The sequence below is a fragment of the Phoca vitulina genome, unplaced genomic scaffold (genome assembly GCF_004348235.1).
Source record: "Phoca vitulina isolate PV1807 unplaced genomic scaffold, GSC_HSeal_1.0 scaffold58, whole genome shotgun sequence".
Taxonomy (NCBI): domain Eukaryota; kingdom Metazoa; phylum Chordata; class Mammalia; order Carnivora; family Phocidae; genus Phoca; species Phoca vitulina.
Window position 1 is genome coordinate 8,021,818 of NW_022589761.1, and position 27,261 is coordinate 8,049,078.

At 46.0% G+C, this 27,261-nt stretch overlaps 1 protein-coding gene across 4 annotated transcripts in view; it reads left to right on the plus strand.

Annotated features, from left to right (window-relative positions):
* Window positions 1–27,261, plus strand: part of SIPA1L3 (signal induced proliferation associated 1 like 3) — a 225,505-nt gene that overhangs the window by 14,107 nt on the left and 184,137 nt on the right. The window contains exon 1 of one of the 4 annotated variants that reach the window (XM_032390103.1): window positions 354–669. The exons of the other annotated variants lie outside the window; for them this stretch is intronic. The gene's annotated coding sequence lies outside the window, so the exon portion shown is untranslated. Of the gene's footprint in view, window positions 1–353; window positions 670–27,261 lie in introns of those variants that run through there. 4 annotated transcript variants of the gene reach the window in all.

Sequence of the window (27,261 nt, forward strand, 5' to 3'; positions counted from 1 at the left end):
CCTAACTCACACTCACCCCATTTTACAGGTGCGGCAACTAGGGCCCAGTGGGGGGGACCTGTCTCTCATCCTGCAAGGAGATCTGGTGCAGTGGTTAAAACTGGAAACCCAGAGCCTCTTTTCTGGGGTTACCTCCCCTCCCGACGACCACTTTCTTGCGGTGTGACCTCCAGCCTGTGACTTCTCTGTTCCTGAACTTTGTCACTTGTGAAATAGGAATGATAATAGTACACACTAAGAGGGTAGCAGTGAGGGCTGCGGGGAGAGAACTCCCGCGAAGTGCGTGCAGGGTGAGCCCTCAGCTTCTGGTCGTTGTTATTATTAGGCAAAGCCATTCGGGCTGTGCTGGCAAAGCTGGCCGGAGGGGCCCAGTGTTTAATCATTAAGCTGCGTTGCCTCTGCGAGCGAGTGAGCGGCGAGCGGGCGGCGAGCGGGCGGGGAGCGGGCGGGGAGTCCGCCCCGGGAAAGGAGCCCACCTTTGGATGGTGAGGTTGTGGATGGAGCGGGCGGGCGCCAGCGCGGGGCCCGGGGAGGCTGTGGGCACGGATCCAGCCCTGGCCGGTCGGCGAACAGGTGGCCCGCTCCTGCGTCGGCGCTCACAGGCGAGCCGTCTTTGTTACCTTTGAGCTTTCTCTGCAGCCCATTCAGGCTCCTCAGACCACGTGTCCGGTGAGTAAGGAGCCCTTTTTTCCCCCCTCCCTCCCCCCCCCAAGGGACTGTGGGCGAAGCAGCCGTCTTTGGGAGCGCGCCGGTTCGCTTCGCGGCGAGCGGGCCCCGCGCGGGGAACTCCGGCGGCTGCCGTGTGCTTGCGGCTGCTGAGTGAGTCGCAGTTCGGCGCTGGCGCGGCAGGTTCCCGTTTCCGCATTCCAGACACCCACAGCGGGCCGGGGGAGCCAGCAGCCGGGGGGAGCCACCGCAGCCCGCCCCGCCGCGCCCCTCCCTTGCCGGGAGCAGACCCGGCCGCCCCGAACCCCCCTCAGTCACCTGCCCAGTCACCTGCCGGCTCTGTGATCGGGGTGCGCTCCGGCCCGTCTCGGGGGTGAGTGATGTTTGCTAAGTTTGCTGGTAACTTGTAGAGCAGAGAAAGGTAATAATGTGTTTCTCGGTTTCAGGAATGAGACTGGTGGCTTTTTTGTTTTCTTTCTTTTTTTCTCCCCTCCTCTGGCATGAAATGTTTACCTGTCGGCTCCCAACTGTGAAGAAAGGTGGGCGGAGTGTTGAGGGTGTGAGAAGAAAATGGAGGGTATTTCAGCCCCCCAGAAGGAATCAGTCGGTGAATGCTGAGCTCCTGTGGGATGCAGACTTCTGTGCCAGGGGCTGTGGGGCATCCCAGCCAGGTGCAGAGGCGCTGTGTGATCTCAGGCGGGTTCCTTTCCCTCTCTGGGCCTCCGTGTCCTCATCTGATGAAACCGGAAATAGGAGCAGTACCCACTCACCTTTCCAATGAATCTTATTATGTAAAGTGCTCACAACCTGGGCACCGAGTGGTGCGCAGTGTCAGCTGTCCCTGTGACCCCCCAACCCGCAGCACGCCCCCCCCCCCCAATTCCCTGGCCTTATCTCTGGCTTCTCAGCTGCTGCTGGCTGTACTCCAGCAACTCGGGCCTCCTCCTGTTCCTCCTCCTGTTGCTCCCTCAGGGCCTTTGCGCTGGCTGTTCCCTCTGCGAGAACACTTGCCCTAGTATCCCCTTCACGTCTCTGCTCAGATGTCGCCCTCTCTGTGAGGCCTCTGTCCTTACTAAATAGCACCTTCTCCACGACTCTTAGCCCTTTACTGTGCTTTATTTTTCTTCATAGCATTACCCCTTGACAGTTTATTATCTGCCCCTTACCCCAGCTGTGGGCTCCATAAAAGTGCAGGGACTTCTGTCTCTGTCCTTGTAGGGCAGTTCCTGGCATGTGGTAGATGTGGGATAAATTATTTTATGAATGGATTTATGATATCAGGTGCAATATTGTCCGAGGACAGATGGCTGTCCGCATTTGGGGTTTGAATTAGAATGTCACCAAACCTGCAGCTGTGGGGAGGTGGCGTACCCACACCCTCCCTTTGATCCTCATGGGGCCTGCCTGAGGCATCCAGGTCTCTGGCTTCCTGTCCCTCAGCCCCTTCAGTCTGTTCGGTCTGGGCCCTGCTGGTGGCTCATCCAGGCGGCCCAGATTCATGTGGCAGGGGACAGACGGCCTTGGCCCTGGTGAGTGTGGAGGATGTGTGCAGGTTCATTCAGGTGGGGCAAGCTTTGTCGGAGACGTACACACGTCCCCGTGTATACGGAAAGCCCGCTTCATCGCCTCATCGCCTCATCCTGCTTGGTGTTACTGCAGCAATGTCAGGGAATGCCTTGGAAATAAGAGTTAACCGGCCAGGCCCAGTTTATTGGTCTTCCCTGCTTTAACAGGCAATAATTCTCGTTCTGGGGCTGAACAGATTTTAATTAAACGGTAAACTCGAAGAGTCTGTGTCGTAGCTGACACCTCATCAGTCCTCTGGCTCCTGGTGTCAGCAATTGGTTCTGTAAAAATATCCTGAGCAGGGCTTCCCCAAGCTCCATGGAACCAGGTCAGTGGCCCTCGGATTTCTCCCAACAGCGTGAGACACCGAGGGACTGAGGTGCTGATGGACTTCCTGCTGCATCACACATCATCACACCTCTGGGCCTGCTGCTATATTAAGAATGTGCAAAGTGTCAGCAGAGCTGCTCCTACAGCATTTAACTGTGCCCTTCGAGCTCCAAGTGCAGAGGTTTTGGAGTTGGGTTGGGGCCCCTCCAGAGAGGCCATTGCACATAAGGCTCAAGTCCCAGCACTGCCCACACTCTGGGCACAGTGCTTACCTTCTCTGGGCCTCTGTTTCCTTATCTGGAAAATGGGAATAATTAGTAGTTCCTGCCTTCAATGAGAAGTTCAAGTGAGATCAGGTGGCCCAGTTAGCACTGCGTCTAATGCATAGAGAGCACTCACTAAATGGGGGTGATCATTATGAATTAATTCCAAGCCCCTTTTAAATTGTTTTCTGTCCCTGTTTTGTGGACTCCACTCTGACCCACCTGCATGTCTGCATCCTCCCACAATCCTGCACCCTTAGTATCAATCAAGTACTGTATAGGTCTTTCCACATTTCCTCCCATGGTTATATAATCCTATAGAGAGAAATGTTATCCCATAAAGGATAATATTACCCCTATTTTCCTGCATTTGGCTCTTCTGACATGGCAATACCATGTAGAAACGCCTCCACGTTCTCAGGTAGCACTCACATTTGCTCTTTTTAATGACTGCGTAACACATGGTGGTGTGGGTGTACCATAACTTATTTGGCCAGGCCATCCCTGATGCGCATTCCCTTTGTTTCTGGGTTTTTTTTTTCCAAATTATTATTTTTATTGATAGTCTTCTTTAATTAGATTGCAGGCGTCCAACCTGCTTCGCCACCTTGTTAACTTGAGCTCTCAGCCTTTGAGAACGAATATGAAGTAGCATTAACATAATGATACCTCTGGCCCAGATAGGAGATGTAGTTCTGAGGGTTCTCACCAGGTCTAGCACAACGTTGAACTGTCTGCTTTAAATGCTTTTTAATTATAAAAGTGATTAATAGATTCATCACCCTTAATAGAGATCGGTTGTGCCTAATGAGTACTTGTTAGTAAAATAAGAGAGAGGAGGTTCATGTTTTTTCATTTTAAGGATCTTTGTTACCAGTATGTGAGAGATTTGGTGGGGATCTTGGATCCATGGGCATGTTTCTTTTTTAGGTGGTCCTTTAATTGCGGAATATATTTGGCTTTGTGAAACTTGTATAGTGGGGTACAAGATAGAGGTTTGTTCCAGTTCCCTATTGCTATAGAACAAGCACCCTGAAACATAAGGCCTTAAAATGACAAACTCTGGTTTACTGAGGCTCCTGCGGATGGCTCTCCTGCCGGTCTCGACTGGGGTTTCTTAGGTGGCTACAGACAAAGGGCGGATGGAGCTGGAACACTCAAGCTGTTTTACTCACATGACACGTTGGAGATGGCTGGGCCGCTCTCTCTGTGGTCTCTGTTCTTCCATGTGGCCTCGCCAGCCAGTGGCTGGACTTACATCATGGCAGCCCAGGGCCTCCTAAGCTTTTTTACGGCATCGTCCAGAACTGGTCCAGCTCACTTCGGCCCCATTCTGTTGGCTAAAGTGAGTCGTAGGGTCAGCCCAGATTCAGTGCGGGAGGGCTGACGTAGGACTTGAGTTCCGCGGAGCGGGGCCCAGCGGGGGCCCTCTTGAGAGACCACCACCGCCGTCATTTTCTTCCCGAGGTGAGGAGCAGGGGTGCCACAGCTTCCCATCGCTCCAGTGTCCCAGGCTCCTCTTTCTCCGCATCGCTGCTGCCCTTCGCCTCATAGTGATGAGAAGGTTGTTGCACCTCCAGCCCCACGTCCTTGTCACAGGCAGAAAGAAGCAAAACTCTTAAGGAAAGGAGACAGTCCTCTATCGGGAAACCACAAACTTCGTGAACTCTTTAGCTGATTTCTAGTTGTGTCGCTGTGGCTAGAGAACTCCATGGCATGACCACTCCTAGCTACAGGGAAGTGTTGGAAATGGAATTTTTAAAGCCGGGCTTATCACCACCCTGAATGAAGGGTCAGTACTGAAGAAGAGAGAATGGACATACGAGTAGGCATCTAGAAGTGGTTTGTCCAGACAGCCTAAGACGTAGTGAGGCCGCACGTATTAACCATCCGTTCAGTAAGTACTTGGGATGGGCAGCGCAGTAGGCCTCTTACCGAGGCTGCGGGTATCAGGGAAGGGAGCACATCTGGGGGTTAAACTGATCATTTGCAGCCCTTGACTAGATAATTGCTCACCTCACGTCTCCCAGGTGGATGTTTGAAGTTAGACTAATGATAATAATAACCAGCCTCATTAAGGGCTTACCTTGTGTAGAGGATCTATGAACCAACCCCCTCAATCTTCACAATGGCCCCATGAAGTAGGCACTGTTTACCGCCCTCTCTTTTCAGATACAGAAACAGATGCGCAAAGTTAAGTAACTTGCCAGAGGCCCTCCCCTTCTCCCTCCCTCCTTTCCTCCTATTCCTAGGGAGTAGCGCAGTTGGCATGCGGTCTCTGGTGGTCTGGCTCTGGAGTCCGAGAACCACTGCGCTATATTTTTTGAGTTTATTACAGGAAGCATTTCTTGTGGAAATGAATATGTAAGTGACGGCAGAACAAAACATGAAGCAGAAACCACCTACTACCTCATCCCCTCCACTCCTACTTCCTGCCTCAATTGGTCCCATCTGTCAGTAACTTGGTGAACTTTCTTCCTCACCTCTTTCTAAATGTATTCCATTTTTTTTTAAAGATTTTATTTATTTATTTGACAGAGACAGAGATAGCGAGAGCAGGAACACAAGCAGGGGGAGTGGGAGAGGGAGAAGCAGGCTTCCCGCTGAGCAGGGAGCCCGATGTGGGACTCGATCCCAGGACTCTGGGATCATGACCTGAGCCGAAGGCAGCCGCTTAACGACTGAGCCACCCAGGCACCCTGTATTCCATTTTTTAAAGATGGCCTTTGGGCACAACATCAGATTAATCAGAATCCTTGGTGCACAATACACTAGCATTTGGGGGTTCATCCAAAAATGTCTGTTATAATGAACAACCATTAGCCTGCTACCTGCCCAGGAATGAGAGCATGAACATGAACCTGTGTTGTGGTACTTCCCATCCTATCCCCTGCCTGCTCTCCCGGAGGTGACCGCCATCTTGAATTTGTTGTTTGTCATTCCTTATCTTAAAAAGAATTATTTTTGAACTTTATACAGATGATATTGTCAACAAATGATGTATAGTCTTGTGGGACTTGGATTTTTCACATAATATTGTGATTCTAAGATTGATCCAGACTGTTTTTGTATAGCTGTAGTTCATTCTGTTTTTTTGCTGCTATGTAATATTCCACTGGCTGAATATATCACATTTTTGTGTTCGTTATTTGCATGCCAATGAACAATTCATTAGTTTCTAGATTTTTTGCTACTCATGGGCTACTGTGAATGTTGTTCCACATATTTCCTAGTATGCATTGACAAGAATTTCTTTTGGGTATGTACTAGGCACCAGATTGATGGGTTGTAGGATGTGAGCATCTTTCACTTTGCCAAATATTGTCATACTGTTCTCTAAACATTGCCACCAAGGGCTTGGTTTGGTAAAGCTTTTTTATTTTCTGCCAGATATGAAATGAAATCTCATCGTGGTTTCAGTTGTGCTTCTCTGAAGACTAGGAAGGCAGAGTATCTTTTACCTTTCTTCTTCTGGTTGTAGCTTGCTCATCACTTTGGCTGCTTTTTAGTCATGATTTGTAGGTGTTTTTTATATACACTTGATCCTGAAACTGTGTGGGGGTTAGGGGTGCATACCTCCTGTGTAGTTGAAAACCCATGTATAACTTTTCACTCCCCAGAAACTTAACTGCTAATTGTGTACTGTTGATTGGAAGCCTTACTGATAACATAAACAGTCAATTAACACGTTTTGTATGTGATATGTATTATGTACTGTGTTCTTAAAGTAAGCCAGAGAAGAAAACGTTATTGAGAAAATCATAAGGAAGAGAAAATGCATTTATAGTACTATACGAACTACATCCATGGATCTGCATAGTTCAAACCTGCGTCATTTCCAGGTCAGCTGTATTCTGGTTACTAATCCTGGGGCAGCAGCCTATTTAACCTAATTGTAAATTTTGTGATTCCCATGTCATCATTTCCTTGGTTGTTCCCTCACCCCTGTTTGCCCTCTCCCCACCAACTCCATGATAGTTCTTTGTATATCCGCAGCTCACAGTGATTCTCTCTTCTTTGGAGTAGTCCTCAATTTGTGGGCATTTTTATTTATTTGTGTAGATATAGGACCCATCCCACTCACTTTGCAGAGCTTTTTGATCCCAGTGTATCAGTCTGATTAGGTTCAACTGCATATAATAGAAAACTGCATGCAAAACAAAATGACAATGGCCTAAGCAAGATAGAAGTTGCCCAGTGCTGCATTCTTATCATGGACCCGGGCTCTTTCTACCTCTTTGATCCATCATCTTTGTTCCTCCACCTCATGATTCAAGATGGCTACTCAGGCTCCAGCCATTGCATCCCAGCGAGCAGGAAAGAAGGGATGAACTTGGGCACCCCTGTCTCTCTAAAAAGGCGTAATGGAAGCAACACATAAACTTTATACTTTCAGACTCTTGCTCAGAACTTAGTTACAGTACCATATATAGTTGCAAGGGGTCTGGGAAGTGTAGTCTATTTCACATGGCCTTGTTTTGAGCTAAAAAAACTAAGTTAAAAGGGGAAACTCACTACTGGATTAGGCAGCCAGCAGCTTTACTAGTTCAGAAGTGTTCCCTAAAAATGGCTCTTAAAGGAGCTGTGAGACAACCAGGATGGTACCTCAAGATGATGCCCTTTTGATTCTTTGATTTATTACACAAATATTTCTTGAGCACCTGTTTTGTACTGGCACCGTTCTGGGAGATGGGAAGACAGTAACGAACACAACAAATGAAGTTTCCACCCTTGTGGAGCTTACATTGTAAAAGGGAAGATAGATTGTAAGAAACAAGGAGTATGTATTAAGTCCAAAAGAGAGAATAGGTGTGAAAAACAATAAAGGAGGGTACACACAATGAGAGTAAGAAGCATGGGGTGCTCTAATTTTTGAAGACGTGATGCTGTTGTAGAGAGCGGGGTCAGGGCAGGCCGCTTTCAGGAGATGACATTGGAGTGGAGGTGAAGAAAGGGAGTGCAGGAGTCCTGTGGGTATCTGGGGGAAGAGCATTTGGGGCAAAATAAGTACAGGGAGTGGGGGAGGGGAGCAAGGGGGCCAATGAGAGGGGCCCGATCGTGCAGGGCTGTGGGGGCCACAGTGAGGACTCTGGCTTTACCCAAGACTGACATGAAGCCCCAGGAAAAAAGATGCCATCTGATCGTTAGCCCTTGGGGAGTGACAGTAGTCACGAGCTGTCTTCTCTGAGTCAAGCTCTCTGTTTAGTTGCCTCTAGATACCTTGTGAAGAAAGTAAATAGTTTCAACTCTCTTAACCAGGACCACTCTGGTTTTATTTGTACTGGCCACTACCCACCCCTGCGGGATGATTATAAAGTTAAATAGTTCGGTTTCTGTGAAAGATAAGAATTTTTTTTTAAGGGCACAATGACAATATTATGGTCCTGATTAAAATAACAATAATTGCTTGACGTTGTCTAGAATCCACTTAGTGTTAACACTTCAGGTCATCTCTTAAATGTCTTTTTAGAATTGATTTGTTCCAATCAAGGTCCACTGTGGAATTTGGTTCACATGCCTGTTAAGTGTCATTTAATCTATGGGTCCCCCTGCCATCCCCCCCTTTTTTTGTATAGTTTATTTGTTGGAAAAAAGCCCTGTAATTTGTTGTGTCGATCTCCCACAATCTGTGTCTGGGATAGTATTTCTGTGGTGGCGGCGAGCTCGTTCTCCTGTCCTTGTGTTTCCTGCAAATGGGTGGTTGCATTTGGAACCTGAATCGGATTCTGTTTTGAGATGTACACACGCATGCACACATATCTGTGTGTGTTTCAGGGGCGGGGATGGCGGTAAATTCTCCCGGCTGTTGCTGCGTGTTTTGTCCGTCAGCAGGTGGGCAAAGGCCATGGTGTCTCTCTGTCATGTTCTGTAGAGTTAATGGCTGGAAATAACCATTTCCTAGGCCCATGATTTCACCTGGGGTTTGCAAAATTGTGACATTTGTACTTCTGTCCTCCTCTTCATTTATTAGCTGGAATATTTCTCCAGAGAGAAACCTCCCTCATCATCAGGATACCTTATTCAGGTATCCTGAGGGTACCGACTCTTTTGAACTTTTGTTTACATTAGAAATGAGTATTGAACAACTGGGCTGGTGGCTTCTGATCTGCAGTTTTTTCCTTCGGTGATTCAAGTCGTCTTTGTTTTCGTGTTCATTCATTCGATGTGTACTGGTCTCCGCTACTGGCAAGCCTCCTCTTGGATTCAGGAACAAACAGATGAACTGTCACAGATCTCTCATTGTTTAGGCACAGGTGCTGTGGGCCTTACCTTTGGCCAGGTGGAGCCTGTGTGTGTCACCCCATGTAACCGGGGAGAGATGACTCTAGGCTGTTGTTGACATTTCCATTTTTTTGTTCTCTTTCACTGGCCCCGTGTTTTCAGGCCTACAGCCTCTAGAGAGTTCTTGCTCCACGCCAGGGGATTAAACCCTTATGCTTGGGGCAAGAGGTTTTTGAGCATCTGAATTTCTTCTGACCTGAAACTCCATTCCTAGACAAAAGAACAAAAAAGGGCTCTGCTCCACTGGAGAGGCTCTCCTTCTAGTAGCCTTGCCAGGGGCGAGCTCTGACCCCAGGCGCTGTTGTCTAGGTCATAAATTCTTTAGAGCACTAGCACGCATGAAATCATCTGGATGCCTTGGGATCAGTTACGCATTATATCGCACGCTACCTAAGGGCTTTCTTTTCTTCTGGAGATTACAATGACATTTACTCCCTCGGGGCGGTGGGGGGGCAGATTTGATGTAGAATGATGTCGAATTCATTAATTCATTCAGTCACTGACTTGATCCTTTGGCATATATTTATATCACAGGCGTTCCAAGGGCTGGGGGTCAGAGCTTGAGAAGGCCTGTCCTTCTGGAGTTTAGGTTCACCTTGAAGGACACAGAAGATAAAGTAGTAAACAGATTAATCAGATGTTTCAGGTGGGGATGAATAGTGCTATGAAGTGATTAAAGCAGAATGATGAGAGACACACCTGGAAGGTGGAGGGAGCTGTGGGAGGCTGGATAGCGGGGGTGGGGGGGTGTGTTCGGAGGAGAGCTTCACTGGGGTGGGGACACAGCAGCGGAGACTGGGGTGGCACAGAGGCGCCAGTCTTGCGAGAGATCTGGGGGAAGAGGCGTCCTGGCAGAAAGAACAGCCACTGCAGAGGTGCTGAGGCAGGAATGAGTTAGGTGTGTGGAGGAACAGTAGAGTAGCCCGGGTGGCGTGTCGTGGAAGGTGGTAGAAGGGCCGGCAGGGGCGGGAGCCTGGTGGAGGGTTTGACTTGTATTCTGAGTGTTCTCGCTGTCATTGCCTCTGGCTGCCTTGGAAGCTAGATGGAGGGGTGACTGTGGGACGAGGAGGGAGGCAGCCGTTACTGGAGGGTGGGGAGGGGTGTGGTACCCGACCCGAGTGCTGGCATTGGTGCTTGAGACAACTTGCTAAGGGATTGGTCAGTGGGTGGTGAGTGGGGTGAGAGATTTGGCGCTTTGGTCTGCGGGTTCAGATGGATGGTAGTAATGACCGTCCCTGGCCCCCTTTAACAGGGGCTGAGGTGTCCTACTTACACACATCTCATTTGACCCTCTGTATGGTAGACTCTTTCTCCCCATTTTGCAGATGAGGAAACTGAGGCCCAGGGAAACGAAGCCCTTGATCCTTGTCACTCAGCCAGTTGGGGCTGGGTTGGAACCTGGATAGCCCAACCCGCAGTCTGACCTTGCTCCCCTTTCTCTCACTCCAGACACAGCTGTTAATTCATGATGTTGACACAGCCCATGCCCAGGAAAAGCTGATGTCAGTATCCTACAATTATGAAATCAGGAAGGGCTCAAGTCCACATAGGTGGCCCTTCCACTGTCCCCACTAACCTAGATCCTGATGTGCCTTTTATTACAGTATTTATTACAGGGCAGCAAACAGACTTTCTGGGTGCTGACACGGACGTAATGTGATGCGTGGGCCAGGTAAGGTGTATGTAGGCCCCCGGACTTTGAGCTTCTGAGCCTGCTTAACTGATTGGGCCGAAAGTCTCCTTGCCTATCAGACCCTTATCTCCTCCTCCAGGGATCCACGTGTAAAGGGAGCTCACTCCCTATGGGGGTGTGACCCGTGTGATACCTCAGCCAGCCACATGGCTTTACTTGGTGTCCTCGAGGAGAGCGGTATGCCCCCCCCACCCTCTGTCTACATGTGGGGTGGGTGAAAGGTGGTGCTGAGTTTGGTCCTGCTTGGGGCTCAGCATCACTGAGAGATGCTGATCCTCTCCTGCTCCTTCTTGCATTTAGGTCACGTGGCAGAAATTTCAGATTGATCGATTTTTTTTTTATTGATTTAAAACTTACAGAAGCCACATGCTGATTGTCAACATTTCAAGCAGTAGAGCAGTATGTAAAGCAAAGCATAGCAGTTCCTTGTTCCCCTGGTGACCCTGGCACCTGCCCCACCCCCCCTCCCGTCTCTCTCACCTGCACAGAGTGACATTTAGTGTGCCCTTCTTGCTCTGTGTGCAGTAGATTGTGTTTAAGAGCCTGGGCTCTGGGGCCACAGTGCTTGGGTTCAAACCCCAGTTTTGTTATGTACTGACTTGGGCCTTAATCATTCTGTGCCTCATTTTCCCCATCTGTGAAGTGGTGGTGATGACCTTAACCTCTTGGCCTGTAAGGAGTCATCATGTTAATATATGTAAAAGTTAGAGTGGCACCTGGTGTGTGATAAGCACTCGCATGTCAGCTCTTTCTGTTACATCCATGTATGCCCATAGTTGTTTGTTTTACAAACATACTCTCTAGGTATGTTGTTCTTCAGACTACACTTTCTTTTAAGGATCTGCCTTGGAGAGCCTACTGCAGCCGTGGGTCAAGGTCAAGGTCAGCCACATTTTTTTTTTTAAGATTTTATTTATTTGAGAGAACATGAGAAGAGGGGGAGAGGCAGAGGGAGAAGCAGACTCCCTGCTGAGCAAGGAGCCAGATGTGGGGCTCCATCCCAGGACCCCGAGATCATGACCTGAGTTGAAGGCAGACGCTCAACCAACTGAGCCATCCAGGCGCCCCGGCCACATTCTTTTTAATGACTTCTTGGTGTTCCATTCTGGCAGTGCCCTGTCATTGGACATTCTGTTCATTTCCACCTTTCCTTATGATGACTCTGAGCACACATAAACCTTTGTTTGGGTCTTAGATTTTTCTTAGGACAAAGTCCTGGGGTTGCAATTACTGAAACAAAGTGTATAAAAACGTTTAAAGGCTTGTGCTATTCCTCATTGACTTGCCTGTTTCTGGGCCATCTGCATTTCCTCGTTTGTTGCCTGTTTTTGTAGGGGCTAGTTTTTATCTCTTACTGATTTGTTTGTAGGGGATCTTTATATTACTAAAGGTAGAAATCATGAGTTATGGGATGTAGGTTTACATCCCTAGTGAGATTTGTTTACCTTTTAATTTTGTTATGTTATTAAACATTATACTGAGGTTTTTTGTTGATGTTGTTTGCTTTTGTGCTTTGGCCTTTAATTTAAGATGAGATAAACACTATACTTTCTTCCTAGTTACTTCATAGCTTCATGCTTCATTTTTTTTTTTTTAAAGATTTTATTTTTAAGTAATCTCTGCATCCAACGTGGGGCTCGAACTCCTAACCCTGAGATCAAGAGTCGCATGTAGAGCTTCATTGTTTATATCAAACACCTGGATTTTTTTTTTTTTTCCTGGTGTTAGTTGTGGGATACAGATCTTAAAGCTGCCTCTGCCAATAGTTAACTAGTTGTCTCTCATAGTATTGATCGAAAAATCCACCCTTTCCCACTGCCTTGAAAAGCTCAGTATGAACCCGGCCCCAGTCTGCATGTTGGAGCGGTCACCTTTCAGTCCCCGGCCATAACTCGGTGACGCAGGTTGGTGACATCTCCATCCACAGCGAGGAGCCTGGAGCACAGACCTCACTTAACGTCTCACCACTTGGATGAGGCAGAATCTGGTTTGGAATAGGGTAGACTTAGTAACCAGGGTCCTTATTGCTACTGTATTTCCAGCAGCTTTTTTGCATTTCCTCGGCAAACCTTCCTTTTGTCCACCGGTGATAGTCACTGTGATGGCCCCTGGGCTGTAGTGGCCTGTTAGGCCTGTTCCCCGCCTCACTGCCCCGGCCAGGACCTCGTGACAGTGTTCAGTGTCAGTGGAGGTCGCAGGCAGGTGTGGGGACGTTTTACCCTGCAGGGCCCCCCTTGATGGGCGCCTGGTTAGGCAGGGCCCAGAATTTTTCTGGGTACCCTTAAGAAGTCCATGGTGGCCACCGTGTGGCAATGTCAGTGAAGGACTCCTCTGTCCCCATGGCTGGGCCCAACCAGGGAAAAAGTTGGCATCAATGGTGACAAAGCTGGAGTACAAGCAGCAGTGGGCAACATTATGGAGCCTTGAGTAGTAGGGAAAAAAAGAAAAAAGTCTCTCAGCAGGGTTGTGGGGAGCTCAGCAGGAAGCTAGCCTAATAGACGCAGACGTGGAGAGCAGAGCCTCAGAGTCGGCTGCTGGATCCGTGGAACTGCTTGCCCACCCGGCTGGCATGAGGCCTGACCTCTGACTGCCAGCTTCACCGCTCAGCTTTGCCTTGTCTTGGCTGGGTGTCCTTGGGCAAGTAACTTAACCTCTCTGTGCCTCAGCTTCTGTATAATGGAATAATAATAGTTCCTACCTTCGGTTTTTGTGAGGATCAAATGATCCATGCAAAGTGCTTAAAATAACTGTGGCTGGCACATAGTAAACACTCAAATAAATGTGAGTCATTGTTTCTTTCTCTGCCTCCCCCCCCTTTCCGTGTTTCGGAGGGCAGGGATAAAGATCCCAGGAGATGTACTAAAGTGTGTGGGGGCAGATATCATCACTTAGGTATTTCCTGAACACCTACGACATGGCACCCAAGTGCTAGGGGCTCAGGATAGACACAGTCCCTACACTTCTGGCGCTGACTTTCTGGAGGAGAGCTGGAGCCTAAACAAACAGGTAAATAATGTAATGTTAGTGAGATGTGAAGAAAACGGACTGGGGGCAAGACTGGAGAGTGGCAGAAGCTACTATTTTAGCCGAGGTGATCAGGGCAGACCCCTGAAGAGGTGACTCTGATCAAGACCTGAATATAAGAAGCCAGCCATGCAAACATTTGGGAAAGAGCATTCCAGACAGCATAGCAAATGCAAAGGCCCTATGGCAGGAGCTGGCAGAGCATGTTGTAAGAAGTACAAGGAGGTCATGGTGGCCAGAGGGCTACGAGGGAAGGGAAGGTGAAAATGACAGAAGATGAGGGCAGAGAGGGAGCCAGGTAGGAAGTTCTTAGCCTAGGTTCTCCGGGTTGAAAATAATAGAAGCCCATGTGTGATCCATCCAAACCTAAAAGAATTCTGAGATGCCTCCTGGGACTTGGGACAGGCACTGTCTGCGGTGTCAGGATCCACAGGCTCAGGGCCCCGAGACAGCGGTCTGATTGGCCCAGCTCTGGTCAGTTGGCTACTTCTCATCCAGGGAGCTCTGGCGAAGCAGTAAGCATGACACACATACTTCTTAAAAAATGAGGACTTTCTCTGGCCTCCTGGCCTAGGGCATCATTCCTCTTCTTCCATATGCAGCATCAGCATGTTGTGGTTAAGAACAGGGGTCAAATGGCCTGGATTCAAAGCTCAGCTGCTTGCTAGCTGTGTGACCCTGGGTTTATCACTTCACCTTTCTGGGCCTCAGTTTCGTCACCTGTAAAATGTAGATGATAAAGGTTTCTACCTTAAGGGGCCATTCAGAGCATTAAATAAGTTTGCATAAAGAATTTAGTTTGAGCCTGAAGCATAATAGGCACTCAGGAAGTACTATTTATCATCATCCTTATCTTTCCTCCTGGATAGTGCTCTGTAGTTCAAGCTAGGGCTTGGGAATAGAGTCTGGAATTGATCCCAGATTCACCACCAACTAGCTCCGTGATCTTGGCCGAGTGAGTAACTTCTTTCTGCAGAGTAGAAAGAATAAGCCACAAGGACTCATTGATTGGATGTGTGTGTGTTGTCTAAGGTTTGGGGTTATTGTGGAAATTCAAGTGATCCTGATGTAGGAAAGACATTAGGGTTCGAAGCCGATGGCCAAGAAAGAATTCTTGAGATGTCTTTGGTGCAAAAAGGTGGTTTTATAAAAGCATGGGGACAGGGCCTGTGGGCAGAAAGAGCTGCTGCCCTGTGGTCTTGAGGAGAGGCCCATTATATACTTTGAAGTTGGGAGGGGGTTAGGGAGAGTGTAAGCCTTCCAGGTATTTTGGAAACAAGGTTTCCAGGATCCTGAGGGGGGCCAGCTATTGTTAGGAAAGGTCATTTATTACTGTCTAATAAAAACTCAGTCATGAGACCCTTCAGATGTATATCGGTGGGTCATATACTTGGGGGATGACTGCCAACATGTATCTTGGGGGTAGAGATAAAGGAAGTTTCCAAAGGAAGTTTTATATGTTAAAGTAGACGTACAGGAGCCTGGGGGTCAGCCTTTTGCCCTTAGCCAAGTGTCAGCATCGAGGCAGCTGAGTCCCTAGAGGAGGGTCCCTCTGCCTGTCTCAAGGACGTGTCAGTGGGCTGTAGGGAGTAAGGAAACTGCATAATTTCTCTTCTGCCTTTGTTTCCCACATCAATCCCGGGTGTCCAGGCGCAGTGCAGCCCTGGCTCCTGATCTCAGGCCCTGAGTGTGACCTGACGGAGAGGATAACGTTGGGACCTGCCTCACCTCCTTCACAACAGCTCGTGCGGGGCCCTCCTGCATGTGGCCGAGCACCGCACCGCTCCCTGTAGGCACATCTGCCGCCCCTAGGCTGTGAGCTCTGTAAGAGCAGGACCCAGGCCTGACCCCCCAGGCCCCTGGCCCACAGTGCCGCGCGGGAGTGCAGGAACACACCTTCGTCAGGTTTCTCCTCTTGCAAAAGATCTCAAAAACAGCTTTCTGAAGAAATGTTGTGTTTGCGTCCGATCACACCCATTCCCTGGACAGTGTGACTCTGAACCCGGGCTGGGAACTGGCACCAGCTAAGAGTCTTACGAATAGTTGGGATTCTCTGGCTTTGCTCCTGGAGCGTCTGTTTGGGCAGGTGTAGTGGATGTCGGCTGCTGGTTTGGTCTAACAACCATTCATGGTTCTTCTGTGGTTTTCCTTTTGAGGATTGCTCCTCTGCCATCCAGTTCATTCATTCACTGAGCCCGACTGTGTGTGTGACACTGCTTTCTCCGGACCTGGGGGGGGGGGGGGGACCGAATCGGACAGAAGCCCCGCCCTGGAAAATGGAAGGAGGTAACTATCTTGTAAGTTGTAAATTATAAGTTATACAGCAAATAACTGTACATTAGCTGGCAGGATTATCGCACTGGTACTTTCTGATTTCAGTAATTACACTGTAATTGAGAGAATATCATTGTACTTAGCAGACACCCACTGACCTCTGTAGGGATTCAAAGCAAGAACAAACTCATGGAAAAAGGGAGGCAAACCAGTATTGGCTGAACAGTCATAAAAATGCCTAAAATACTTACCTTTTTTCAGTTTGGGGATATTGTCATGAAGACTCAGCCATAATGAAATGCTCTGCCGTACAGAATAGGTTTCTAGTCAACAAATCAATGCTTTGTATGCACAATTTTGAGTTTACAGATTCTAAAAACTTTGGTAGGTAGGGTGTTGTAGATTATTTTCATTTTTTTCTTTATATGTGTATGTATTTTGCATATTTTTTTGGAAAGAACTTTTAGAAACTGGAGTAAAAAAAGCCCAGCTTTTAAAAAGCCTCCCCCCGGGGTGCCTGGGTGACTCAGTTGGTTAAGCGACTGCCTTCAGCTCAGGTCATGATCCCGGAGTCCTGGGATCGAGTCCCACATCGGGCTCCCGGCTCAGCGGGGAGCCTGCTTCTCCCTCTGACCCTATCCCCTCTCATGCTGTTTCTCTCTCTCTCTGTCAAATAAATAAATAAATAAACAAAATCTTTAAATAAATAAATAAATAAAAAGCCTCGCCCCACCCCACCTTGTGGAGCATTCTGGTCCACGTGGTTTGGATGTGGAACGGGCACAGTCGTGGGCCTCTCAGATGGTTCCGCTCCTCTCTGCCCCAGTGATTGGCTCAGGAAAGGCCTCATGAGTCACGTCAGTCTGTTCAAAATTTACCCACGTCTCTTGCTCAAGCTGCCAGGAAGGAGGTACTTTCTTTCTACTGGGGTGCTAAGTTGTGGGGCATAAGCCTAATGCTACGGGAGGCCACATTTGCCCAAAGGGTGACATAGAAACGACATTGGAAATGATTGGTTCTTGATAAATTCTTTGGGTAACTGGAAATCAGAATAACCCCTGAACCTTTCAGTAACATGAGCCAAAAAATTGCTTTTTTTTTTTTTCTCGAGCCAGTTTGAGTTGGGCTCTGCCACTTGCAGCCAAGAGTCCTATAAGTGAGACAGTAATTCCTGTGGGCTCTAGAATCTGTATTTTAAAATTCTCCATAAAGAGATGCCTGGGTGGCTCAGTCAGTTAAGCATCTGCCTTCAGCTCAGGTCATGATCCCAGGGTCCTGGGATCGAGCCCCGCATCGGGCTTCCTGCTAAGTGGGGAGTCTGCTTCTCCCTCTGCCCCTCTCCCCCGTTTATGCAGCTGTTCTCTTTCTCTCTGTCAAATAAATAAATTTTAAAAATCTTAAAAAAAAAAATCCTCCATAAATAGTTTGTATGAATCAGCTGTTTGCGAACCACTTTGCTAGACTTTTCTGAGTGGTTGTCCTCAGACTTCAGCGAGCACAGACTTGGTCTGGGGAACTTGTTAAAAATATAGAGGCTCCGTTCGACACTGCTGGTGATTCTGATCCGGGGCCTTGGGTATATCTTGAGTTTTGAGCAGCATCCTGGATGATTGGACAGACATCAAGTTTGAGAAGCACTCTGATAACAGTACAGGGACCATGCCCAGCGTCGGGCCTTACCCACAGAGGGGCCCAGAGTCTTTCTCAAATGAGTGAAAGTAGTATGAATCTAGGTCTTCTCTGGAAAATCATTCTTTTCCTGCCTGTTACCTAGCCTTGCACATCACATCATGTTTTAGGGAAATTTGGTTAAATATGTGAGCTTTATTAGCATAATAGTTTTACCAGCGTGTAGCCCCTCAGGTAACTTTGGAAAGCGCTGGACATAGTGCATGCTGAAATGTTGCTTCAGATCGAGAGCGAAGTCATCTCTTGAAGAAGAGTTTTTGGTAATAGTGGAAACTATTGGTAATTACTCACTGACTTAGTCCCAAGTAATTTACAGAGAATACTTCCCTCCCGTGTGTGTGTGTGTGTGTGTGTGTGTGTGTGTGTGTGGTGTGTGTGTACACAAATGTGTACCCATACTTACGTGGAGGTGAAGGAAGGGCCATAGCTCTTTTACTTGGGTGAAAGGGAATCTTTTGAGTTGACCCATTGGGCCAGAAAATCCCTTTTCAAATACTGTCTTGTAGCAGCTTTGCTTTTGAGGCCCCTGAGCTGAGAGGAAGGGGATGTGGAGCCTGCCTGCCTGCCCCATTTGGCTCTCACCCCAGGCACGTGTGACTTTGCCATTGTTTGAAGTCTTTTTTTTTTCCCCCAGGATTTGTACCCCATGCTTAGTTCCTGCAGTTCAGCCACCAGGAATTAGGGCGTGGGCTGGCCGGGATCATTTAAATTTAAACTGATCATCTTCAAATATTTTTGTTTGTGTTCCCTCAAAAGAATTTTGATAAACCATGCCGCCTTGTGCATTATAAACCTAACGTCTAAAATAACTTTATGGTAACTTGAAAATGTTATTTGGAGAGAAAGAAAATAGTACATATTTTGTAAGATGAGATAAGGTGGAGATTGACTGTAGTTGAAATAAATATTATACAATATGGCTAGATAAAGTAGGTTTTTCACCACTTTATTTTGTAAAGCCCACAGAATCTAAAAGAAATCACAGACATTTTCCCCTGGGAATTTTTTCTAGGGGACTCAGAATTTTGATGGTCCTGCAAAACACTCCATTCAAACAAATCAGGGCCACTAACCTATACAGCTTTGAGTGTTCAGAATTTAGGGGATCCCAGCATGGGCCAGAATATCCTGTTTTTAAAGTCAAGATTCATATTTAACAGAAAGATGTGTAAGTCAGGGAAGGACAGACAAGCCTGGGGGCTTAAGGAGCTTTATTACTCATTAAAGACAACTTCCTTCAAACCAGTATTTTGATGTTTTGTGTTGTTTGCAGTCCTGGAAGCATGCACACCCCTGGGCAGTGCTCCTTGGGATGAGGCAAGCACCTGTACAGTAGGGTGGACAGCTAAGAAGGCAGGCTGGTTTGCAGTCAGATCAATTTTGGGAAGGGGAACTTGGGGCCATGGACAATCTGAACACTGCTTCCCTTAAAAACATTTGTGCCCTTGGAGCCATTAAAAGTCTCCATAGGGGCACCTAGGTGGCTCATTCGGTTAATCGTCCAACTCTTGATTTCGGCTCAGGTCATGATCTCAGCGTTGTAAGATCGAGCCCCATGTCAGGCTCCCCACTCAGCGCAGAGTCTTGAGCTTCTCTCTCTCCCTCTGCCCCTTCCCCTCCCCTGCTCGCGCACGTGCGCACTCTCTCAAATAAATAGATAAGATAAAATAAAATAAAATAAAATTTTAAAAAGTCTCCACAAACCCCTGGGGATAAGCACACTCAAGCCTGAAGACCGTCAGCTTAAAAAATCTGGGTGTTGCTTATCTCATAGAGGAGGAAGTCCAAAGGTTACAGAGATGGTTGATTGGTTCACTACCACCACCATTACGGACCCAGTTTATCTCATTTCCTGGTTCTGGAGAATTCTTCTTGTGTGCAGCCTGAGCCTGATCCCTGGAGCACTCTGGCAGTGTTGGGCATCCTGGCCAGAGAAGATGGTGTCTAAAGGAGTAGGAAGCCGGGCACCTGTCTCCAGAAACTGACTTAGGCCAGCCTATCTCCTAGAGATAAGTAACAAACTAATATGTTAAGATGTAAAGTGCTCAAAAAAAAAAAAAAAAATCACTTCCTGAACACTGAACAATTAACACGATGGCTAAAAAACAGCTTGCACAGCCTTCACACCTCCATTGCCCTCTGGTCAACAGCATCTTGAGCTTGCATCGTCTCTGTTGACCTCAGTCAACATTTTCATGTCCACACCTGGTTCCGACCTTCTACTGATTGTATTTAAAATGTAATCTTGAGACTTCCTGCTTATCATTTTGTTAAAATATGTTATATTGAGTTTTGAGAGCATACAGTTTTGTCATATAAAAATTAGATGAAAATGCATGAAGAATTATATACATTCCACGAAGTTTGAATTAAAAACCCAAAAGACATTTTACTGGGAAAAAAATGTTATCCTGGAAGACATTCTTTGCAGTGGCCCCTGGCCCATCAGAAGCCCTCAGTATATGTTGGTGTTGAGTGAATTAGGTGGTGAGTGAATTAAGAGAAAGTACAGGGTAGTGCTTGAATTGACAACTTTTTTTTTTTTTTTAAGATTTTATTTATTTATTTGACAGAGAGAGACACAGCGAGAGAGGGAACACAATCGGGGAGTGGGAGAGGGAGAAGCAGGCTTCCCGCGGAGCAGGGAGCCCGACATGGGGCTTGATCCCAGGACCCTGGGATCATGACCTGAGCCGAAGGCAGACGCTTAATGACTGAGCCACCCAGGCGCCCCTGAATTGACAACTTTTAAGAGCCCTGGAACCAGACCTAAATTCTAATCCTACCTCTGCCACCTTTCAACTGTGTGTCCTTGACCAATTCATTTAACTTGTCTGAGCCTCAGTTAATCTAGTTAAAAGAGGATTAACTCAAAGGGTACTGAATCAATAAAGATAGCTTAGGTTCTGCTGCTGTAACAAATGACCCTAATATCTCAGTGGCTTAAAAGATCTCGTTAAGTCTCATTAATACCACATGTTCTTCATGGTTTGGTGGTGGTCTCCACTCTATATCATCTTCATTCGGGGACCCAGGTTCCACCATTTAGAACAGGTTCGTTTATGCAATAAGGGGAAGATAGGGGCTTGAACATCAGCTCTCAAATGATCCCACATGGAACTGACCCCCATTGCTTCTGCTCATGTTTCGTTGGCTAAAGCACGTCTTATAGCCATAGCCAACTTCAGGGTCATGAGGAAGTGCAGTTCTACTCTGTGCCTGAAAAGTGAATCAGAAATAATAGTAAGGGGGCGCCTGGGTGGCTCAGTCGTTAAGCGTCTGCCTTCAGCTCAGGTCATGATCCCGGGGTCCTGGGATCAAGCCCCGCATCGGCTCCCTGCTCCGCGGGGAGCCTGCTTGTCCCTCTCCCTCTGCCCCTGCTTGTGTTCCCTCTCTCGCTGTGTTTCTCTCTCTGTCAAATAAATAAATAAAATCTTTAAAAAAAAAATAATAGTAAGAATACTATCATCTACCACAATTGCCCTGAAGTTTAAATAAGGTAAATTGTATGAAACAGTCATCATTAAGTCACAGTAAAAGTAGGAAATGGAAGTGCTAGTTTGTCATGGTTGACAATGATGATAGGAGAATAAGTGGTTACTACTTTCACCCTGCAAATTGCACTGAGGGCTTGGTGACTAAGGTGCCGGCCTAGGTTCCAGTCTCATTTCCCCTACTTGCTAACCCTGTTAATAAGAGTGGTTATAATAGTGAACTCCTGGGGATGTGGCGATTTGATGTTCATGTATGGAAGGGATCAGTCCAGAGCCTGAGCTGGACACAATCAAAAGTGGGTTGTTACTCAAAAATAATAAAATACCTGGGAGTAAGCTTCACCAAGGAAGTGAAAGACCCGTACTCTGAAAACTATAGAACACTGATGAAAGAAACTGAAGATGACACAAACAAATGGAAAGATATTCCGTGCTCATGGATTGGGAGAACAGATATTGTTAAAATGTCCATGCTACCCAAAGTAATCAACAGAGTTCATGAAATCCCTGTCAAAATACCAATAGCAAAAAATAAAAAATATATCAATAGCATTTTTCACAGAACTAGAATAATCCTAAAATTTGTGTGGAACCACAAAACACCCAGAATAGCCAATGCAATCCTGAAAAAGAAGAACAAAGCTAGAGGCATCACAGTTCCAGACTTCAAGTTATATTAGAAAGCTGTAGTAATCAAAACAGTATGGTACTGGCACAAAAAGAGACACATAGGTCAATGGAACAGAGTAGAGAGCCCAGAAATAAACCCACAATTATATGGCCAATTAATCTTTGACAAAGGAAGGAAGAATATACAATGAGAAAAAGATAGTCTCTTCAACAAATGGTGTTGGGAAAACTGGACAGCTACATACAAAAGAAAGAAGTTGGACTACTTTCTTACACCACACACAAAAATAAACTCAAAATGGATTAAAGACTTAAATGTGAAACTTGAAACCATAAACATTCTAGAAGGGAACACAAACAGTAATTTCTCTGACATTGGCCATAGCAACATTTTTCTAGATATTTCTCCTAAGAGAAACAAAAGCAAAAATAAGCTATTGGGACTATGTCAAAATAAAAAGCTTCAGCACAGCAAAGGAAACAATCAACTAAATGACAACCTACTGAATGGGAGAAGTTATTTGCAAAGGACATATCCTATAAAGGGTTAGTACCCAGAATACATAAAGAATTTCTACAACTTAACACCAAAAAAATAAATAGTCCAATTACAAAATGGGTAGGAGACATGAAAAAACATTTCTCCAAAGACATACGAATGGCCAACAGATGCATGAAAAGATTTTCAACATCACTGTTCAGGGAAATGTGAATCAAAACCACAATGAGATATCACCTTATACCTGTCAACAATACAAGAAACAACAGGTGTTGGCAAGGATGTGGAGAAAAAGGAACCCTTGTACACTGTTGGTATAAAGCAAACTGGTGCAGCCACTGTGGAAGGCAGTATGGAGATTCCTCAAAAAATTAAAAATAGAATTATCATAGCATCCAGTAATTCCACTACTGGATATTTACCTGAAGAATATAAAAAACACTAATTCGAAAAGGTATATGCACCCCTATGTTTATTGCTGCATTATTTACAGCAGTCACATTATGGATGTGGTACACACACACGCACACTGGAATATTAGCCATAAAAAAGAATGAAATCTTACCATTTGCAGCAACGTGGATGGATCTAGAAATTATACCACTAAGTGAAATAAGTTAGAGAAAGACAAATACCATATGCTTTCACTTATGTGGAATTTAAGAAATAAAAGAAACAAAGAAGGACAAACAAAAAAACCCAGACTCTTAACTGTAGAGAACAAATTGATGGTTGCCAGAGGGAAAAATGGGGGGGGGGGCGTGAAATAGGTAAATGGGATTAGAGCACACTTATCATGATGAGCACTGAGTAATGCATCTTGCTGAATCATTGTATTGTACACCTGAAACTAATATAACAATGTTAATTATACGGGAATTAAAAAATTAAATTAATAAACAAAAATACCTTTGCCTAGGGAAAAAAACAGTGGGTTGTTGCTCTTGTCACCAATATTGCTTCACTAGGTGGCCCTGAAATAACCTACATCAAGTAAATTTAAAATTACTTATCACTTCTCTCTTGCTTCTTTCCCTCCATACTCCATCTACTCCCCACACATACCCTACAGATTTTGATGTGTTATTTCTCATGAGTCCTTCATTTCTAAATGATTTGCAATTTTTTTTAACTTTTTTTTTTTTTTTTTAGAGGTGGGGAGAGGAGCAGAGGGAGAGGGAGACCGAGAATCTCAAGCAGGCTCCACACCCAGCATGGAGCCCAACTCAGGGCTCCATCCTACCACCCTGAGATCTTGACCTGAGCCGAATCAAGAGTCGGACCCTTAACCGACTGAGCCACCCAGGTGCCCCAACTTTTTTTTTTTTTTTAATGTAAGCTCTACACCCAGTGTGGGGCTTGAACTCACAACCCCAAGATCAAGAGTTGTATGTATTACTAACCAAACCAGCCAGGTGCCCCTAAATGATTTGCAATTTTTAAACATCTTTCTTGAGGTGTAGGACTTTTTGCATCTGGCTTCTGTCACTTCGCGTAATGTTTTTGAGATTTTCCATGTTGCAGCATATATCAGTATTTCATTCCTTTTTATTTCTGAGTAATAAATACCTATTGTATAGGTATGTCACACTTTGTTTATCCCTTCACCAGTTGATGGATATTTGGATTGTGTCTAGTGCTGGGCTATTATGAGTAATACGGTTATGAACATTTAGGTACAAGTGTTTGTGTGGATATATTTTCGTTTCCACCTAGGAATAGAATTGCTGGGTCATTTGGTAACTCTGCTGTTTAACTTTTATTTAAAAGACTGCTGTTTAACTTTTATTTATTTTATTTCTAAAGTGAAATAAGTCCATTTTATAGTGGACTACTAGCAATGTATTGAAGATTCTAGTTTTCCCGTATTCTCACCAACACTTGTACTTTTTTTTTTTAAGATTTTATTTATTTATTTGACACAGAGAGAGAGAGAGCACAAGAAGGGGGAGTGGGAGAGGGAGAAGCAGGCTTCCCGGGAGTCCAATGTGGGGCTGTATCCCAGGACCCTGGGATCATGACCTGAGCCAAAGGCAGATGCTTAACCGACTGAGCCACCCAGGCGCCCTTCACCAACACTTGTTCTTATAGCCATCCTGGTGGATGTACAGTGATGTCTTACTGTGGTTTTGATTAACATTTCCCTGAGGGCTAATGATGTTGATCATCCTTTTTTATGCTTATTGGCCATATGTATGTCTTTGATGAAACGTCTCTTTGAATCTTTTCATTTCTTTTTTTTTTTTTTTAAAGATTTTATTTATTTATTTGACAGAGAGAGACACAGCTAGAGAGGGAACACAAGCAGGGGGAGTGGGAGAGGGAGAAGCAGGCCTCCCGGCGAGCAGGGAGCCCGATGCGGGGCTCGATCCCAGCACCCTGGGATCATGACCTGAGCTGAAGGCAGACGCTTAATGACTGAGCCACCCAGGCGCCCCTGAATCTTTTCATTTCTTATTGAGTTGTAAGAAGTCTTCTTATGTTCTAGATAAGTCATTCATAAAATATGTAATTTGCAAATATTTATCCTAGTCTGTGACTTTCATTTTCTTTCTTTTTTATCTGGCTGCTTGGAGTTTATTTTCCACCTGGTGCAAGGCACACATTACAGGTTGTCAGGAAGGCTCACGTGTGGCTTGGATAGTAAAGAGTGGGGTTCTCTTCCTTTTTGGTGTTCTACTGCTTTGATATAAAAGAACCCAACTGCTTCTGTTTGCTGTGGCCTGTCTAGTGTAACTGGGTGGGGCAGGGAGGGGCCCTGACAAACCTAGTGCCTCCTGAAGTCTGGTGGCTGGTGGTGGCCACTCAGGACTGGGGGCTGGTGTTGGCTTTGCCAGGCTGGCCACCAGGCTGCTTCCCCATGGCCAAGCCAAGTCACAGGTGATGGTGCCGCTTGAGGCCTGGGGAGATTCCAAGAATTCTGGGGACTCTCAACACTGTGGCCACAAGCTGAAGAGTGGACTTCCCGAGAAAGAAGCTTGCCCACCAGTGACCTGAGTGGGCCCTGGGGAGTGGTTTTGTACTCGAAGTTCATTGGTTTCCTTGAATAAGTGTTTCTCAGGTTCTTGTATGCCTTTGATTTCTAGAATCCTCAAATGGTTGTATTTTACAGTTTTGTTAGGTTTTATTGTTGGTTTTTAGAAGAAAGAATTTTCTGAGCTCCTCATTTCACCATTCCAGAGGTCTGATTGGCAGTTTTGACTTTGATTTCCTCTTTAAGACATACAAAGAAGTATTTACAAATTTCAAATACATAACCCTGGCTGCACATTGTGATCCATTGGGGAACTTTTAAATTTTTTTGTTTGTTTTTTACATTTTGCTTTTTCTTTTATTTCTTTTTTAAAGATTTTATTTATTTATTAGCAAGAGAGAGAGAGCACGAGTAGGGGGGAGAGGCAGAGGCAGAGAGAGTAGACTCCCCACTGAACAGGGAGCCTGATGCGGGGCTCGATCCCAGGACCCTGGGATCATGACCTGAGCCAAAGGCAGATGCTTAACCGACTGAGCCACCCAGCACCCCCATTTTACTTTTCCTTATGAATAGTTGCAAACATAAGAAATAGAGCGTATGTTACCTAGTTGTGACCACTCTTGTCTCATTTATATTCTGACTTTGCCCTCCCCCTGCCCATTATTTTGAAGCAGACACGATATACATCATATCCTTTTGCCCACCAAGATTTCAGCATGTAGTTCTAAAAGGAGAAGATCTTTTTTTTTTTTTTAGATTTTTTTTTTTATTTGACAGAGAGAGACACAGCGAGAGAGGGAACACAAGCAGGGGGAGCGGGAGAGGGAGAAGCAGGCTTCCCGCGGAGCAGGGAGCCCGATATGGGGCTCGATCCCAGGACCCTGGGATCATGACCTGAGCCGAAGGCAGACGCTTAACGACTGAGCCACCCAGGCACCCCAGAAGATCTCTTTTTAAAACATAACCACAATACAATTATTACAGCTAAAACAATGAGTAGTAATTCCTGAGTATCATCAAGTAGACTTGGGGAACTTTGAAAAATAAGCTGCCCAGTCCAATGAGATCAGACTTGGGGTGGGAGGGGAGGGGGCAGGGTGGAATCCAGGCATCAGAGTAGATTAAACTCTCCAGGGCATTGTGACATGCAGCAAAGGTTGAGAACCATTCTGTTAGATTTCTCTGTCCCTTTCCAAAATTGTCCTTCCTTTCCAGTTTAAATATATTAGAGTCAGAGTATTATGATAGGAAAAATTCTCTTTTAAGGGGGAATTGGAGGTTTTGTTTTTTTTTTCTTTTCCTAACATAGAATCAGTTTTGATGAGGGGCGCCTGGGTGGCTCAGTCCTTAAGCGTCTGCCTTCGGCTCAGGTCATGATCCCAAGGGTCCTGGGATCGAGCCCCGCATCAGGCTCCCTGCACCGCGGGAAGCCTGCTTCTCCCTCTCCCATTCCCCCTGCTTGTGTTCCCTCTCTTCCTGTGTCTCTCTCTGTCAAATAAATAAATAAAATCTTAAAAAAAAAAAAAAAACAGTTTTGATGAACATACAATGGATATTTTATAAAGACTGAATCTCATCTGTATTCTGGTTCAAAGAGCTTTATATAAACCTTTAAAACCAAGTTGCTGGGTTTGTGTTACTTGAATTTCTCTAGCCTTATTTTTGGCCAACTTTATCTGTTACTCTCCTAAAAGAAGTGTGTTCTCACAGTGATTATGATTTTGTCAGTTCTTATATTTCTGAATGTTTTAAACATTTAGATTCCTATTTCCTTCATAACTTTTTGCCATGTAAAATGAAGGAAAACCGCAGCAGACTGTCTTCCCCACCCCCCCACCCCACTTTTGCTTTTTCCAAACCTTAGTTGCACTTGGAAT